Source organism: Chrysemys picta, chromosome 7 (assembly GCF_011386835.1).
Source record: "Chrysemys picta bellii isolate R12L10 chromosome 7, ASM1138683v2, whole genome shotgun sequence".
Lineage (NCBI taxonomy): Eukaryota > Metazoa > Chordata > Testudines > Emydidae > Chrysemys > Chrysemys picta.
The window spans coordinates 46,729,088-46,742,597 of NC_088797.1; the positions used below are offsets into that span (position 1 = coordinate 46,729,088).

At 42.1% G+C, this 13,510-nt stretch overlaps 1 protein-coding gene across 14 annotated transcripts in view; it reads left to right on the forward strand.

Annotated features, from left to right (window-relative positions):
- DOCK3 (dedicator of cytokinesis 3) overlaps positions 1 to 13,510 on the forward strand; it is a 642,920-nt gene that overhangs the window by 51,848 nt on the left and 577,562 nt on the right. The window lies entirely within an intron of this gene.

Genomic DNA, 13,510 nt, shown 5'->3' on the forward strand with positions numbered 1-13,510 from the left:
GCGGGCTCCATGATCCCAGTGCTAGCTATGGCGCCTGGCTGGTCAGAAAAAAGGCGCGAAAGTAGTATCTGATGGACCAGGAGAAGGAGGGAGGGAGGGAGGGCCGAGTGACGACATGGCGTACAGGTACAGGAACAGGGAATTAAAATCAAGACAGGTGGCTGTGCATCAGGGAGAAACACAAACAACTGTCACACAGAATGGTCCCCCCAAAGATTAAACTGAAAACCCTGGGCTTAGCAGGCCGTTGATTTCACGGAGGAAGGGGAAGCAAATGAATACAGAACAAATCTATTTTTTACATCTTAAGCTGGCAGCCGACGGTGCAGCATGAGTGATAGCCTCTCCAGTACGATGATGACGGTTACCAGTCATAATATACCATCGTCTGCCAAAAGGCAAGGGGCTGCTGCTGTGTAGCAATGCAGCCCCACGTCTGCCAGCCCCACGTCCGCCAGCACCCAGCATCGCCCTCGGCCTCTTCTGGGTGCTTAGCAGACAATACTGGGCAATTGCCAGAAAATAGTATATTACGACTGGTAGCCTTCATCATCGAAACAGTAGCATGTCTGCCCAGGTGGCCATGATTGACAGCCACTCCAGTACGACGATGATGGATACCAGTCATAATATACCATCTCCTGGCAAGGGGCTGGTGCAATGCAGCCCTACGGCTGCCAGCCCCACGGCTATTACTCATGCTACACCGTCTACCGCCAAAAGGCAGTTAGCAGCTGCTGCTGTGTAGCAATGCAGTCCCACGTCTGCCGGCACCCAGAGGACATATGGTGACGGTGAGCTCAGCTGAGCTGAGCGGGCTCCATGTTGTCTGCACAGGTAACCCAGGTAACCCAGGTAAAAAGGCGCGAATCTATTGTCTGCCGTTGCTGTGACGGGGGAGGGAGGGGCCTGACGACATGTACCCAGAACCGCCCGCGACACTGTTTTGCATCATCCGGGCATTGGGATCTCAACCCAGAATTCCAAGGGGCGGCGGAGACTGTGGGAACTGTGGGATAGCTGTGGGATAGCTACCCATAGTGCAATGCTCCGGAAGTCGACGCTAGCCTTGTACTGTGGACGCGGTCCGCCGACTAGAGTACCTAGAGCATTTTATGTGTGGACACACACAATCGGCTGTATACAACCGATTTCAATAAAACCGGCTTCTATACATTCAAACTAATTTCGTAGTGTAGACATACCCTTGGACTTAAAAAGCACTATAAAAATTGTGCTGTTACAGAGCGGCTGACCCTTTTTGGGAGGTTGGACCCAGCCTCACTAATGATTGCTCAGCGACCTCCCAGCTGAGTCTGATCCAAGTGATTATAAAAGCCAGCAAGTGGCTGAGTTCAGGAGGAGGGAAATTGGTTTCTGTGGGAGGAGCTGGAGTAGGGGGACTCCCAGGGAGACTGCATGTATGAGGACTGGGGAATAGCATTGTTTTGGTTTACTGCGTGAGTTTAGTGTTTAAGTAATAAATGAAGCCCCGAGGAAAATGCCCTGATTCAGACTCTGGGAGCAATATCAATCGTTCCAGGGCTGGGGAGATTGGCAGAGCCTACAGCTGCATTATAAAGCATGTGAGTTAGACTGATTGAAATAGCTGTCTTGGACAAATGGCTCATGAGAACACTTTCTTTGCTATAAATTTTCTCCGCCCTCAAGACTGTATGCACTGTATTTTAATCTTAGGAGTCACGGATCGATTATGAAAAGTATCACTTTCAACTTGTCTCCGATGGCATTGTTTGTGGAGGAATTGGAGTTGCTCATTTATGAGCATAAATTTGACCTACTTGGCATTACTGAAAGCTCATGGGAAGATTTGCATGTTTGGAATGTTAAATAGGTTATAACCATTTTTTTTAAAGGGCAAAAGGGGACACGGCCGGCTCCAGGTACCAGCGACAAAAGCAGGTGCTTGGGGCGGTCAATGGAAAGGGGTGGTACATCCGGATCTTCGGCGGCGGGTCCCTCAGTCTCTCTCTTCCTCTTTGAGCTGCCGCCGAAGAGGAAGAGAGGGAGCGAAGGACCCGCCACTGAATTCCCGCTGAAGAATGAAGCAGCGCGATTCAGCTGCCGCTGAAGTGCCGCCGACCGGCTTTCTCCCCCCACACCCCTCCCCGCTTTTCCGCTTAGGGCGGCAAAAAAGCTGGAGTCGGCCCTGAAACGGTAGTAGTGATGTCACTGTCAAAAATGGCATTATCTGTTTCCAAGTTGATGACAGCTGGGAATTAGATCATTTTTAATGCTTATGGATCAAAGTCCTAACAGGTAAAGCACACGATGGGGCCCTAGTTGCTGTCTGCTGTAGTCCACCAAATGACACTGGAAAACAGGCTGTTGGGCTCTTTAGTTCCTATCTGTAACATTAAGCATAAAGCAGAAGTGCCAAAGGGACACAGAGTTAAAAATTACAATTCTGTTTTTAAATTTTTGTGCAGTAGTAATACCTAATATGAGAATTATGATAATAGACTGTATGGACCACAATCCTAGGTGGGTTATTAGATTCTTTTTGTTTTATATCACTTGTTCTCAGTTCTAGAGAGCCCTGACATCAGGAGAAGAAACATTGTCAATTTCCAATTTTATATAAATAACTAACAAACCTACATAAAACGTGTTACAAAATGAATGAATACATAAAAAATAAAAAATTCCTAACTTAAAAATGGAAATCAAACTAAATAAAAGTTAATTAGATTAATTTGATTTTAACTTTATCAGGTTAATGAAATGATTCCAAATAAGCTTATAGTTTCTTTAAAAGCTTTACCTAATAATTAACCTGAAAAATTAACAATGTCAGTATTTTCATACAAATCAAGATAAAAACATTTGCTAAATATAATCTGTATTAGGTGAAGATGGCAATTTCTTAAAATTTAAACATATAATGCATAACCTGTGGAATTTACTTGTGTAATCTCCAAGTACAGTGACATTATCCAATTTAGACCTTTCTTAAATGTTTGAGAAACTAATTCCTTTGGTGTCATTTTTGGATACATTGAAGGTCTTAACCACACGCACTTGCCCATACATACATGCTTCACTACCTGTCACTTAGTGTGATTAAAAAAAGAAGACGCAAGAATGCTGACTCAGAGGCATCCTCTGCTGGCAAAAAAAAAAAAAAGTTTGATACTTGTACAAGTTGTTTTCTGTGACTCATGGTTTCATGCAGCTTTTTAAGAAGCTGACCTGTGGAAAAGAGTTGTTGGTTGTTTTTCTTTTCTCAGCTAGTTCACGTTGACAGACTTGCTGGTTGGCTAGAGACTATTTGTTTGTGAAGACTTAGATATTGCAGGTTGCTGGAATCTTCTTGATGATCAAGCAGTGTCTGGAGAAAACACAGGCTGCTTGTCAACCATGATGATACATCACCAGAAACCAGAAGCAAGAATTTTCCTCCAGATGTCGACTTTATGGGCTCTTCCCTCTTGTCAAGCTGCCTTAAGAATTTCTTGACAAACCAGAATAGGGCATCACCCAATGGGGTTTGAATAGATCATCTTATGCATTTCAGTAAATATTAGCTGGGAAAGTTTTGCAGTATCAGCATTTTACAAATAAAGGGTGAGACAATCACTCAGCAAATAAATTGTCTGTGACAGTCTGGACCCTTATGTTCATCGCTTTTACAGGCCTATGATAAATTTTGTACAAAGTATGGCTTGTGAAGTATCATTTGAAAACTCATAATTTCCTGATCATTATGTTAGAGAGCTTATTCCTTCACTCTTCCACTTCCCTGGTCCTTCTCGCATGAATAGAGAGCAACAATACCCAAAGTCCGAAGGTGCAAACAATTTGATGTTTATTGGGGTGAATTTCCAGTAAGCTTAAATTCAAGTTCCTTTTTCCTTATTTTTGAATCCCAACTTACTTCCTGTTTGCCCTTAATTTATATAGTAATATTTACAGCTATACCTTAACCATTCTACTAAAATTTACCTAACCAATCCTAACCTATTGTAACATAATTAGCTAACCAATTATATCCCATCACCTTAATTAGTTTACACCCAGCAAAATTAATTATACAGCAGACAGAAACAATTACAGAACCAAACGAAGACCATGCAAATAAACATACAAAACAATACAGAAGTGAGGATTTCACAACTACATCTATACAGACATAAGGGTTTTCCAGCTGTGTCTATTGATAAGTGAGTTCTTACCAGACAAAAAACTATCAAACTAAATTTCCTTTCACATCTTCTAGGCTCTTCCCTTTCTCTGGAGGTGATAGATCGGATCACCTTTCTAACACCCCCAGATTGCCTTATTTCAATATGACTAAACATGGCCTCACACTGTCACAGTGAGAGAAGGCCTTTACACAGATAGAATCAAAATCATTGTCTTTCTTTTATACCTCTGTAATTAGCTAAGTGATAAGCTAAATTAGCTAAATTCTTAAAGTATAGGCCATTGTAAACAGGCTTGAATATCTATATCCTAACACATTATTGTCCCGATAAAAAAATATGTGGCAACATTGTATGTAAAGTTAAGATTCTACTGTATAACATTGGTGAGACATGTTCCAAGTTTAGAAAAGCAGACACAAACAAGTTCCTCAAAGACAAAAGGCAAACTGATGCCTCAGCCTGGGTCAGCAAAATCAGATGGACTATCATCTGTTTAAGTGGCCATTCTTTGGCAGGAAAAAGGGTGTGATCAAGAAATCTACATTTTGGCAAAGAAGCAGCTGAAGGTTCCTGGCCCCTCAGACTTCCTGTCTCCTGAACCTCGGCTGGAGGTGATTTTCAAAGGAAAAAAAGAACTATAAGAAAGGGGAACAGACACTCCAAAAGACTCCTCCTTTTCTCTCTGCCCATGGCATCAACAACACCCGAAGGAAAGGAAATTAACACTGAAGTGGAGGAGAGGTCCTGGCTTATAGGAACCCAGCCAGTAAGACTGCTAAACATGTGGTGAGAGAAACCTTTGCTTTGAATTAATTTAGTTTGTTAAATTAGGTTCTAGTTGTTTACCTTTTATTCCTTTGTAACCAATTCTGACTTTTATGCCTCATTACTTGTAATCACTTAAAATTAGTCTTCTTGTAGTTAATAAACTTGTTTTATCTAAACCAGTGTGCTTGGATGGAAGTGTTGGGGAAACTCCATTTGAGGTACATATCATTATCTGTTAATAAATTGAAGGACTGTATATGAGTTTGTGTTGTCCCCGAGAGGGTTGGGCAGTACAAGAGACACGTTTCTGGGTGAAAGTCTGGGACTGGGAATTTGCTGGTGTTCCTCTGCAGTGTCCTTCAAGAGTGGCTGGCCATAGCTCTCATACAATATAGCTAGAGATAATTTACATGCTGGAGGCCTTGTGAGAGCTGACCAGGAGTGGTTGCTCTCACAGCGAAGCAGTGTAAAAGTCACCCCAGGTTGGATAATTGAGAGGACACAATGCATCCGAAGAAGTGGGCTGTAGCCCACGAAAGCTTATGCTCAAATAAATTTGTTAGTCTCTAAGGTGCCTCAAGTACTCCTGTTCTTTTTGCGGATACAGACTAACACGGCTGCTACTCTGAAACCTGGGAGGACACAGCTGTTCAGCAGTTCAGATTGTGCCATGGGGAATGTCACACTATCTGAGAATAATTTTTATATAAGTTTGCCAATTTGGAGAAATTGTCATAAGATTTTTTTTGGTAATCAGGATCTGCATCATCTTGCACAAACTTGCAAAAGTGTTTTTAAAAAAACCCCAAACTTAAAAGTGCAAAGCAAGCATAAAAGTTGGGACTGAAATAATTCCACACACAACCTCACATTCATTCAATATGACATTCGCCCAACAAACACATGGGATAAACTTCCATATTGTAAAATTATAGGCACTGTATATTCTACATTCAAATGCATAAACTACCCTTTTTATAATTTGATGCATAGTTGAACTTTATACAGTATTTGGCAGAAAATGTCAGTGAAAAATTAAGTATATTTTACTTTATATGTGACTCACGCTTCAATTACTATAACTAAAATAGAAATACGAGACAGAATATTTTTCTATATTTTTCACTTTGTGCATCTGAAAGCACTTTCTGTATTGTCAGTTTCCCTTAATGTTTTTGTGGGGCTTTAAATGCTTTTCTCTTGTTGCATGTGTTCAAAAAAAGAGCGTGAAATACAATTGTAAGACTACACAAATATGGGCACACAAAATCAGGAGCTGTATAAGGGACACAGGGAGAAGAGAGCTCCTAACCACCTGTATTCTAGATGCTCTCTTGACATTACTTTAACTTTTTTTTTTTTTGAGCGATACTACATTTCAAGCTGACCGCATTCCATTTAAAAGAGATAAGAAACTATAGGCAGAAAAGGAAAAAGCTCTTTAGTCAAAGCAAGTTCTCATCTTGGCACTTAAATTGTAATGCGCCTTTTGTATAAATATTGTTTAGCTTTACTTTGGGAGCTGTCAGGCCAAAGGAGGGCTCAGATACACTCAATGAAGACGCACCAGGTGCATAAGTATAACCGGTTTTATTGCAAAAGTATAATAAGCTTCCTATCCTTCACACATTACTTAATATGTGCTTTCCAGCATCCTAGCAAGCAAGCATCAATGCTTATGCCCCTTCTGCTACAGACAGTCCCGGACCCTCCAGCCTTGTCCTTGAGGGCTCGTAGCAGGCGCTGCTCCAGCGTGGGGAATTCCTGGGCACCCACAAGGCGAAGGTCTGCAGATGAGACTGTTTGTCTAAAGCAGTTCTCATAGCCGTTTTTATCATCATCTCTTTCTCAGGGGGTGTATGCATCCACAAGCAGGCTCTGGCAGGAAACACTACTGCTTTCTATTCCCACACTTAACACTCTCAGTCGCTCCTTATCTCTTTACTTGTTTATCCAGTCGGAGTGGCTGCAAGCCAGCCCGGCTGGTCAAAGCCAGTTCACCACTAGCTCCACCTGGACCATTCTGTAATGGGCCAACGTAACTTGCGGTTAGCCCCAATAGGAGCTAGTTCATAAGTCCTTCAGGAATCCAGTTTACGAACTATTATTTCTGAGCACCTTACCATAGAAAATAATTCAGTCTTGAAGGTGTCAAACTGATTTAGGGATTTGGCTTATTTTATGACACACATTCTTGCAGTATGTATAATAAATAAAATCCAAACCCTGTGTTGATGAGAGATCATTCAGTGGTGACACGTCACTAGCGAGTTGGTTTTTGGATTAGCTTTCTCTGAGAAAATAATGAACTTGGGTATTTTTGAAAATATTTTGTCTCTCTAACTTTGTTCTTTATGTACAGTAATTCCTTTTGAATTTGGAAATAGCAACTACTTATGGCAATAGCAGGCTAGAACTCCTACGGCCTCTCAGAATTGTGCAAAAGACCTAGCAAGAGTCTGTGTTTTGAGTTAGAGGATGATCACTATACTTTATGAAGAATTTGGATTTTCTTTGACAGTTTGAACATAAGAACGGCGATACTGGGTCAGACCGAAGGTCTATCTAGCCCAGTATCCTGTCTTCCGACAGTGGCCAATGCCAGGTGCCCCAGAGGGAATTAACAGAACAGGTTATCCATCAAGTGATCAATCCCCTGTTGCTCATTCCCAGCTTCTGGCAAACAGAGGCTAGGGACAGTATCCCTGCCCATCCTGGTTAATAGCCATTGATGGACCTATCCTTCATGAACTTATCTAGTTCTTTTTTGAACCCGGTTATAGTGGTGATAAAATATATTGTAGGGTTAGTTGACTGTTTTTAAAAAGTGCCATCTGACAATTTTTTTCTACTGTTTGAAGTTTTCTTTAAAAATTAGGGCTGTCAAATGTTTAAAAAAATTAATCGCGATTAATCGCATGATTAAAAAAATTAATCCCGCTGTTAAACAATAGAATACCATTTATTTAAATATTTTTGGGTGTTTTCTACATTTTCAAATATATTGATTTCAATTACAACACAGAATACAAAGTGTACAGTGCTCACTTTCTATCTATTATTGAATAGAAATATTTGCACTGTAAAAAAAAAAAAGAAATAGTATTTCAATTCACCTAATACAAGTACTGTAGTGCAATCTCTTTATCATGAAAGTTGAACTTTCAAATGTAGAATTATGTACAAAAAAACCCTGTATTCAAAAATAAAACAATGTAAAACTTTAGAGCCTACAAGTCCACACAGTCCTACTTCAGCCAATCGCTCAGACAAACAAATTTGTAGGAGATAATGGTGCCCGCCTGTTTACAGTGTCATCTGAAAATGAGAACAGGCATTCACATGACACTGTTGTAGCCAGTGTTGCAAGATATTTACGTGCCAGATGCACTAAAGATTCATATGTCTCTTCATGCTTCAACCACCATTCCAGAGGATATGTGTCCATGCTGATGACGGGTTCTGCTCTATAACAATCCAAAGCAGAGCAGACTGATGCATGTTCATTTTCATCATCTGAGTTGGATGCCACCAGCAGAAGGTTGATTTTTTTTTTCTGGTGGTTCGGGTTCTGTAATTTCTGCATCGGAATGTTGCTCTTTTAAGACTTCTGAAAGCATGCTCCACTCCCCGTCCTGATCAGATTTTGGATGACACTTCAGATTCTTAAACATTGGGTCAAGTACTGTAGGTATTTTTAGAAATCTCACATTGGTACCTTCTTTGTGTTTTGTCAAATCTGCAGTGACAGTGTTCGTAAATCAAACAACATGTCATCATCCGAGACTGCTATAATATGAAATATATGGCAGAATGCGGGTAAAACAGAGCAGGGGGACATACAATTATCCCCCCAGGAGTTCAGTCACAAATTTAATTAACACACTGTTTTTTTAATGAACATCATCAGCATGGAAGCATGTCCTCTGGAATGGTGGCTGAAGCATGAAGGGGCATATGAATGTTTAGCATATCTGGCACGTAAATACCTTGCAACGCTGGCTACAAAAGTGCCATGTGAATGCCTGTTCTCACTTTCAGGTGACATTGTAAATAAGAAGCAGGCAGGAGTATCTCCCTTAAATGTAAACAAACTTGTTAGTCTTAGCGATAGGCTGAAAAAGAAGTAGGACTAAGTGGACTTGTAGGCTCTAAAGTTTTACATTGTTTTGTTTTTGAGTGCAGTTATGTAACAAAAAAAATCTACATTTATAAGTTACACTTTCACGATAAACATTGCACTGCAGTACTTCTAGAAGGCGAATTGAAAAATACTATTTATTTTGATTTATCATTTTTACAGTGCAAATGTTTGTAATAAAAACATATAAAGTGAGCACTGTACACTTTGTATTCAGTGTTGTAATAGAAATCAATATTTGAAAATATTTAATAAATTTCAATTGGTATTCTATTGTTTAACAGTGCGATTAATCGCAATTAATTGATGAGTTAATCGCATGAGTTAACTGTGATTAATTGACAGCCCTAATAATTAGTTATTTAAGGTTTAAAAAAGATACTGGTTTGAATGTGAACATTGATGACACAAGGTATAATGGTGGCTTGAGAGTTTGTTGACATGTTATTGAAGACTCAGCCTATAATGATAGCACTGCCCTTATCTGAACACGACAGATTATTTAGACACAAAATGTGATCAGCTACAACATCACCGGCTCATTCACCTGCACGTCCACCAATGTTATATATGCCATCATATGCCAGTAATGCCCCTCTGCTATGTACATTGGCCAAACTGGACAGTCACTACGCAAGAGGATAAATGGACACAAGTCAGATATCAGGAATGGCAATATACAAAAACCTGTAGGAGAACACTTCAACCTCCCTGGCCACACAATAGCAGATGTAAAGGTAGCCATCTTACAGCAAAAAAACTTCAGGACCAGACTCCAAAGAGAAACTGCTGAGCTCCAGTTCATTTGCAAATTTGACACCATCAGATCAGGATTAAACAAAGACTGTGAATGGCTATCCAACTACAGAAGCAGTTTCTCCTCCCTTGGTGTTCACACCTCAGCTGCTAGCAGAGCACCTCACCCTCCCTGATTGAACTAACCTCGTTATCTCCATACTGATTTATACCTGCCTCTGGAGATTTCCATTACTTGCATCTGAAGAAGTGAGGTTCTTACCCACGAAAGCTTATGCTCCCAATCCTTCTGTTAGTCTCAAAGGTGCCACAGGACCCTCTGTTGCTTTTTACAGATTCAGACTAACACGGCTACCCCTCTGATACTTGACACTATTTACTATCACTCTACAGGACTGAAGACATTGCAATTGTAACTCACTCTAACACAAAGTGGTTCTTTGTCCTCCTCTGTGGGCTAGAGTACAGATAATGGTTTGAGCATGTTCCTTTCTTTGAGCTGGTTTTTCATCTTAAGCACCTACAGCAGTGATCCCCAACGTGGTGCCCGTGGGCACCATGGCACCCACCAGGGCATCTATGTGCGCCCCCATACTGGCCGGCGGATAAGCATCCGCCGAAATGCCGCCGACAAGCAGCAGCATCCAGAGGCATCGCTGCCGATTTTCGGCGGTGACGCCTCTGGATGACGCTGCTTGTCAGCGGCAACGCCTATTGACATTGCCACTTCTCAGCGGCATTTCGGCGGATGCTAGTCTGCCAGCCACGGTCCGTGGTGGCTCGTCATCTGGCACCCGCCAGATGAAAAAGCTTGGGGACCACTGACCTACAGGATCATGGTTTTAGATACAGAGGTATTAATTTCAGTCCCCGCAGATGCATGTAGGTGACTGTAAGTGTGCGGGACTCACCCCTGTGGCGCCTCCTGCTGGTTGCTTCTGCGAATTAGCTCGTCCAGCCTCCGGAGCACACTCTGCAGGCCGGTGTCCCCTGCCGCTTGGCCCCCATGTCCCTCCTGGACCCGGTGCCCCGTTATCTAGGGTGCTGCCCCCTGGCAGTAACCCCTTTCTCTCAGGGTCTCCCCTCCCTAGGGAACCCCCACCCACTATCCCCACCTCGCCTCGGTATAAGGCTACTGCCAGTCATTGTGTTGCCCCGTGCCCTGGGGCAGACTGCAGTATCAGCCTACTCATCACCAGCAAGGTTGGGTTTGGATCTGTTGCCTTTGCCTACCCCTGGGCTGCCCTCTGCAACCCCCAGTACCCACTGGCCTTCTGCTAGGCCGCAGCCTGGGGCTTTCCAGGCTGGAGCTCCCCAGCTCCCCTGCCTTTCCCCAGCCCTGCTCTACTCAGGTACTCTGCTCAAGTCCCTGCAGCCAGTTCTCTCCCTCTCAGAAACTAGAGGAAGTCTGCTGAGCTCCTGGCTCCCAGCCTCTTATATAGGGCCAGCTGAGGCCTGATTGGGGCGTGGCCCAGCTGCGGCTGCTTCCCTAATCAGCCTAGTTGCTGCTTCCCCCTGCAACAGCCCTCTCCCAGGGCTGTCTTTAAACCCCTTAGGGCAGGAGCGGGTGACCACCCCGCTACAGTGACTTAAATTTCTGGGGAACTCTGCAGCTTTAGGAGACGGTTTCCTGGCCAGGATGAGTGTGCAACTTATACTAACATTAACAACGAGGAATCCTTGTGGCACCTTAGAGACCTTAGGTGCCACAAGGACTCCTTGTTGTTTTTGCTGATACAGACTAACACAGCTACCCCTCTGAAACCTTATACTAACATTGTGGCTTTTTGACCGCTCTAGTGGCTTGATAGTATGTAACATTGCTCCTAGTTGGGTCATATGTGGAAGAAAGCACTATGAACCTCTGGTTTTAAAAGCATGAACTGCTACTGTTTGAAATGAAGGACAGAGGCCATTAGTTTAAAGGCAGGAACAGAATCAGGAACCTTAATATGTGGTGTAGTCACTTGAGGAGAATCAAAGTATGGATTACAGTGTTTTCAGTTGAGAAGGAAGTTCAGGGCATTCTGGAGTAACTGTTATATCTTATTATGTTTGACCCCATTTTGTGCGTCATGTGTTAAACTCTGACAATACTTTGGAAACACATTTGGTAATGTCTTTCACTGCAGGGTGTCGGGGATGGGAGGCACAGTCTCCTCTGTAAGAGTTGCCCATCCATTTGGGGAAGAGTTCTTCCTTCAACCCCTGTCTCTACAGGCAGATTGACTAGCTTCATTAAGCTCACAAGTTATACTGGTGACCCAGGGGAAGGATGCCAGCAGAAGTTATGTTTATATTCTGTTTGTGTCAGTTAGGACCTTTACCAATGTAAGTATTCTATTTAATTCACGCAAACAGCTGGGGAAGCAGAATATGATGTTATAACATTCTGGGAATTTTCTTCTTCTTTGGAGTGCTGATGTCAAAATTGGCAAATTCAAAGGTGGAGAGGTATGTTTTTTGTGCTGGCAGAGATTTGGGGGGGGGGGGGTCAAGATGGAGAGGGAATGTTATAGGCACACCTGCTACTGTAGCTGCTCTTTGCTGTATCCACATAGAATCCAGTCCCCTGCTATTTCAACCAATCATGTCGCCTAATCACTTTAATAAACTTTATTGAGTTCTATCATGAAACCAGTTCAGCTTCTTGCTCCCACTACTCCTGCTTGGAAGGCTGTTGTAGAACATCGTTCCTCTGATGGGTAGAAATATTTTTCTAATTTCCAGCCTAAGTTTACTCATGGACAGTTTATACCCTTTTCTTTCTTGTCCCAACATTGTCCTTTAGCTTAAATAGCTCTTCTCCCTCCTTGGCGTTTACCCCCAAATGTATTTATAAAGAGCAGTCATATTTCCTTCCCGTCTTCATGTTGCTAGGCTAAACAAACCAAGCTCTTAGTCTTGAGATAAGCTCTTCAGTCCCCTGATCAACCTAATAAGTCCTTTTCTGCACCTGTTCCAGTTTGAATTAATCTTTCTTAGAGGTTGGTGACCAGAATTTTACACAGTATTCCAGGTAAGGTCTTATCAGTGCCTTGTACAATGGTATTACTTCTCTATCTCTACTGGAAATGCTTTTCCTGATACACCCGAGGATGGCATGTTCCTTTTCATAGCTGTATCATATAGGTGTAGTAGTTGATCACAAGGTGACTACAAGCCACCAAAGTCTTTCTCATCCTCTGTTATTTCGAACTGATGAGCCCTCAGTTTATAGAAGAAATTATTATTAGTCCCTAAGTGCATGACCTTGCACTTTGTGTTATTAAATTTCATCCCATTTCTATTACTTCAGTCCTTAAGGTCATCCAGCTCTTCCTGTATGTTGTTCTTTGTTGATAATGCCTCCTAGCTTGGTTCATCAGCAAATTTTCATACATTTTTGTGTCAAGGTCATCAATGAAAATATTTTCATAAGATTAGTCCCAAAATTGATTCTTGAGGAACTCCACCGGTAACTTGCAATTGTTTTTCTAATCCACATTTTCTCCATCCTGACTAATAGTTTTCCTATGTGGGACTGTATCAAATGCTTTACTGAAGGACATCTAAATTAGATCTACTGCATTTCTCTGGCCTACAAATTATTTTAATCCTAGTTGAAAACATTAACCAAACTGTATGGTGTGGCTAGCTGACATATCATTTAAGTGTTATAATGGTGCACCCAGAT